We start from the raw sequence: 5,912 nt of genomic DNA, 5'->3' as shown, positions 1-5,912 counted from the left end.
GATTATCTCACATTGTTTTTTCGGATTTGATAGTTTAAATTTAGTCAAATTTAAATGGATTTTTTCTAAATTCTTTCTTACACGATCGTTTACATTTGCCTATTCCTTGGTACACGATCATTTAAATTTGATCATTTAGATTTGAGTAGCCAAATCCAAAAGATTTTTTTAGGATTCTTTGGTTGGTAAACGATTATTTAGATTTGACTATTTTTGGTACACAATCCTTTAGACACTACTAGAAAAAAGGACTTTCTTGATGGTTGTGGTTTTTATTTCTTGACTTTTTTTGAAAAAACCATAAAGAAAGGGATGATAGGAAGGGTAAACCGTCAGGAATTTTTATGAAAGGCCAATTTTCAGATTTCTTGACGTTTTTTAAACGTCAAGTAATATGTATTTTTTCCTGACGTTTTAAAAACGTCAAGGATTAACTATTAAATTCTTGACGTTTTAAAACGTCAAGAATTTTTATAAAATGGCGGAGGGAGTTATTTTCCAAAGTTCTTGACTTTTTAAAAACATCAAGATTTACTAAGTAATTAAAATAAATAAAATATTAAAATTTTCATTAATTAAAAAATTAAAGCCCTAAATTTTCTTTTTCCCTTCTACCTATCGTGCACGTCTCCTACCCTAAATTTTCTTTAATTTCGTGTGTCTGCTGTGTTTTCGTCTCAGTTTCCGTCAAACGTCGATTCATCTTGCCGAATGTTGTTTAGTGGTTGTGCCGTTTAGTCATCTTTCATCCTCGTCGTATTGAGTTCGCCGTCCACTGGGCTTATCATCCGACCATGTCGCGTTCGGCCATCTCAGATTTGGTTTGTTTCCCCTAACTTTTAATCTCTGAAAGCAGGTTGTTCTTTCCCCTAACTTTTAATCTCTGAAAGCAGGTTGTTCTTTCCCCTAACTTTTGCAGGTTGCTGTTCACCAAAGTAGTCCAAGAGGAATTCATTTTAGGTGTGTTGGACCCCGCCAACAACTTTCAGAACTATAGGAGGTAGATATATGAATAACATATACTATTTGATTCCATCATCCTTTTCTTCTTTATTTAAAGGAACATTTATTTTATGATTGATGTTCACTTAGGTCATTTATTACTGCACACCACCTGTTGGTAATCCAGTTATTAAAGGGCAGCGAGCTCTTATTCGAAATATATGCATAGAACGCATACAAAGAGCAAAACGGAATGTTGAGGTACCGATGCATTTTCCTTTCTGTTCACATAGACTAAATTTTCTCTTTATTCAAACGCTCAACCCTAGTGTTTTTTTAGCGTTAGTTTTTTTTTTAATTTTTTTAATGAAAAATTTTATTGATTTTTTTTTAAAAATATGACGAAAAAAAGAGAAAAGAACTTATGAGGTTTTGGGTTGGGCTGTAGAGCTGTTCACTCTTTTGACATGACTAGTTAATAGTTAATAGTTGTTCACTCATAATAATGCTCTAGTTGTGGAGGCTTGGTAGAGACAAAGTATAGTGGATAGAATGATATTTTTATGTATTCTAGAATCTTCTCTTGATACTCTGATGTAATAAGATTAGGATAATTTGGTAAATTCAAATTAATCTTGGTTAATCTTTGACTAATTACATTTTAATCTTCTAATTAGTTTTTATTTACTTTTAGTATCGTATCGTACATTTAATTCTCTTTAAATAGAGAATTCTTTTCTTGTATTAGACAACTTTTGATTCATAATAATGACTTTGATTTGATTCTTGGAGAAAGTTCTCCTTTTATCTCTTTAGGCTACATCATATTCTCTCAGTAAATTTTTCTAAATATTGATTTTATCGTGTTATTATGTTCATTGGAAGTTAGCAACCTTGCAATTACTATCAATTTTGTCGACCTGACAATCAGTTTGGCTATTAGAGCCCTTGTGCTACCTCCAATACAAGATATTGAGACATGGCTAAAGTTTGCTTCTCTTTGTCGGAAAAATGGGAAAGCCAACCAGGCAAGATCTACTCTTGTTAAGCTTTTACAGGTCAGTGGTTCATCTTTATTTTATAATTATACTTTTTGGGGGGAGTTTGGCCCACCAACTTCATAAGTTGGGGTTAAAATATTCAACTTCAATAGTAAACATTATTGAATTTATACATTTATTGATGAGTTCTGTCTTCTCCTTTTCCTATTTTGCATATATATTGAAAAACTTCATCTTACTCATGATTTTGCACAATATGATCTGGAAACTTCTGCAAATGGATGGTCTTCCGGATCACCTCAAGTGATGTTGGCATACTTGAAATACCAATGGTCACTTAGGGAGGATATTTTCACTCAATAGCATGTGCTCCAAATTCTAAAGGTATTGATGATAGTTTACACATATACATCAATTTCTCATTAAAAGAAAAAAGAAAACTCCGATGAATAATATATTTCATTTAGATTTCTTTTCTTTTAATATGTAGGTAACTGTGAAAACTTTGGTTAGTCAACCATATCATCGACCATTCTTTATTCTCTACTACATTCCGCTTTCAAATCATCGACCTAAGACTTGTTTGGATTTTAATTGATAAGAAATGTTTGATTTTCAATTGACATTATCGTATTTTCTCATTATGTTACAGAAAAAATATGGAGACATGCACGACTTAGCTTAATTAGGGTTGAAGTAAAAATATCCATTGAATTATTTAAATATCATGAGTTGCAAAGCTCTTTATTCAAGCTTTATTTTAGCATATACTATGTTAGTTAAAAGGAACCATTTATCATGCTTTTCTCATTTCTTTGATTAAGCTATTTTTACTAGTTTATGTGCTTATTTTCTCCAACTCACCACATAACGTCTTTGTACCTTCTTCAGGACATCCTCCGTCTTCTCACTTTATGTTTCAACCATGGAGCCACTGCAAAAAGGATTTGCTCATGTAAATATCAACACGTGGCTTGTAGTCTTACCTTAGATAATTGCAAGGATACATTCAAATAATCATGCAGTAAGAGAGCTTATACAGTCACTATCGGTCAGAATTGGGCAAAGCCATCCTCAAGTTTGTTTCCTATATCATCCTTTTGCATTATGTTTAGGTTTGGGTAGGTACATCAGGGTTTCCTATGCACATGAGATTTTCCTTCTCTTCATAAAAATTTGAATTACTGGGTTGCTGTGTGCAATTTGGAATTTACATCTTTTATTTATTTCAATTCATAATAATAGTTAATTGAATAGGCATCCTCCATATTGATCTTTAGGTTATTTTGCTCATTGTATAATTTTCTTGTACTATGAACTTAAATCTCATTTTTATCTAACAAGAGAGGTTTATTTCCCTTAAAAAAAAAGGAATAGACATCCTGCATAACTCTTACTTAGATTTTGGGGATAAGCTCAAAACAACATTTTTGCAACAAAAGACACTATACTAATGAATCCCATATGGAATTGTTAAAAGTCCTTAATCCAAGAGGCAGTGGAACTTCCCAAATCCCAGGCCCAAAAGACCTACAAAATGAAAATCAAAGCACATACTGGGAGCAGTAACATCAAATTTTGTCGACATATAACTTTTTTTGCTACTTGTATTTAGTGAGGTGCCTAGTCATAAGTTTACTAGAGCCAAGCATTCATTGGTTTAATTAAATTGTTACGAGTCATTAAGATATTTGGATATCTGAACCTTGTTATAATTCTTGATCTCTTTTTCATAATCCACTGGTTGGTAAAATCGACATAAGGTCAAGCTCCTAAAGAAATAGACTGCTTCACAATAGAATGAGGTTCATTTTGCTGGTTAATGATCTATAGTCTTTCCTTGCATTACTATTCTCTCTTGTGATTGCTTTGGAGATTGAATTTTTTTTTCATGGAAAGGTGTCCAGCGGGATGACATTTTCTTGAAGTGTTAAAATCTCTCTCTCTCTCTCTCTCTCTCTCTCTCTCTCTATTTTTTTTATTTTAACAGGCTCTCATGTACCCTCTTCTTGTAGCATGTAAATAGATTAGCAATTTAAAGTAAAATAGATTTTTAGATTATTTTACTTCTGGCCTCATTTAATAATTGATCTATACATACTTTTACTTGTAGGCTCAACTTTTATCTAAAGAATTGATTCGATTTGCCATAATTTGGCATGAAACATGGCATGAGGCTCTAGAGAAGGCTAGTCGTTTGTACTTTGGTGAACATAACATTCATAAGAGTTGAATTGTTCATATGAAGGGGGGAGGTTGATAGGTGAATTGTTCATAAGAGTTGAATTGTTCTGAAACTTTGTTGTGGTAGTCATTTTGAAACTTTGTTGTGGTTGCCATTATGAAATTTTATGTATATAGATGATATACTTTTGGGCTAAGTTAGTTAATTAGAGGATGTTGAGTTGAATTCTTGGAAATCTGATAGAATTGTTTATATTGGTTTTGTAAATGATATGAATCAAAGTTTTGGAAATGATATGGTGAAAGGTTTTATATTTGATGAATATTATCGTTTATATGTATTTATGGAACAATTGTTGGATCACTATACAGGACTAATGGGAGAGTAATACATGAACAAAAATATAATTGAATTACAATTTTAAAAATATAAAAATACTTGACGGTTTTAAAATGTCATAAATAATTGCATTCTTGATGATTACTAAATTTCATGAAAAAGTATACTCTTGACGTTTATTAAATGTCATAAATATTCATGTTTTTAACGATTTTTGTCATGGATACTTATATTCTTGACGGTTTTAAACTGTCATGATCACTTATACTCTTCACAGTTTTAAATTGTCTTGAAAATTTGTATACTTGACGGTTATAAAATGTTAACATTCAAGAACTTTGACTTTCTTGACACCAGCTTTAGTGACGGTTTTAAAATCGTCAAGAATAATAATTCTTGACAGTTTAAAACCATCAAGAGAGTCTATTTTTGTAGTAGTGAGATTTGGCTACCTAATATCCAATGATTTTTTTTACGATCTTTTATATTTGATACACGATCTTAAACAACCAAATAACAGTTTGAAAAGAACACAATCTGAACCAAATAACAGTTTGAAAAAAAAATAAAAGAAAAATTGTAGAAGAAGATGAGAAAAAAGATGATGGAAAAGAAAAGAAAAATTGCAAAAGAAAGAAGATGGAAAAGAAAGGCAAACCTGAAATATTCTTTAAAAAATAACCAGCTTCATGAGCTTTCTGATTTTGTTACACGGGTCGCAAATACTTTGGTGTTTTGTTATATTTATGAAAATTTTCCTATTTGTTAACTGATAAGTATTTTTTATAACAAAAAAAAAAAATCTTGATAATTGTTTTTTAAAAAATCATAATTTGCTTTTGTGACCTATTTTAGTTTTATGCCTTTTCTTATAAGAATCAAATAAAATTACTTTTTTTAATTAAAAGAAAACTATTATCAGTGTAACTTTTAATCTAATATGTAATTATTATTATAATTATTAGTAAAAGAGATGTCCATTATCTATTATGCTAAGTATTATTGCATGTCATAATTTGTCACTCTCCTCCACCATCCAATATTTTTACCATGTGACTTGAAGATACCAATCTCTTAGTGGTCATGTAATCCATAGAGGTATGCATAATGATTGAAAAATAGACATGCACAATGGAAAACGAATCTAATATAATTAGAAATTAACATGCTTTTACTTAATTCAATAAAATTAGGGTTTAGTTGATCATACCTTTGTAGTTCTCGATTACTCTTGATCTTTTCACAATCTCGAACTAGACCACCACAAGAATGTTGACCTACTATTCTTGGGAATTAGAATTAGGTTGTGGAACCAAATGAGTGAAGAAATTGAGAGAGATAGAAATTGGAGGATTAATATGGATTAGGGTTAAAGACTTGGGAAATAAACAACTTTTTGGTAAGTAGTTAAGAAAGTAAAAACATAAAAGGCCAAGTTTTTTTTA

The 5,912-nt window shown here is 30.7% G+C and overlaps 1 long non-coding RNA gene across 6 annotated transcripts; it reads left to right on the top strand.

Annotated features, from left to right (window-relative positions):
* The first annotated feature begins 625 nt into the window (after nt 1–625).
* LOC103496062 (uncharacterized) lies at nt 626–4,450 on the top strand. 6 transcript variants are annotated; one of them, XR_007822040.1, is made up of 7 exons: nt 626–821; nt 920–1,000; nt 1,093–1,203; nt 1,963–2,000; nt 2,248–2,327; nt 2,835–3,021; nt 4,057–4,450. It is a non-coding gene; the product is annotated as an uncharacterized LOC103496062 (long non-coding RNA). The 6 variants fall into 6 exon arrangements; XR_007822038.1 differs by having other exon boundaries at nt 1,886–2,000; XR_007822039.1 differs by having other exon boundaries at nt 1,832–2,000.
* The last annotated feature ends 1,462 nt before the right edge of the window (nt 4,451–5,912 follow it).

The sequence above is a fragment of the Cucumis melo genome, chromosome 6 (assembly GCF_025177605.1).
Source record: "Cucumis melo cultivar AY chromosome 6, USDA_Cmelo_AY_1.0, whole genome shotgun sequence".
NCBI lineage: Eukaryota > Viridiplantae > Streptophyta > Magnoliopsida > Cucurbitales > Cucurbitaceae > Cucumis > Cucumis melo.
The sequence above is the reverse complement of the archived record's forward strand: the minus strand, read 5'-3'. Positions and strand labels throughout refer to the sequence as shown.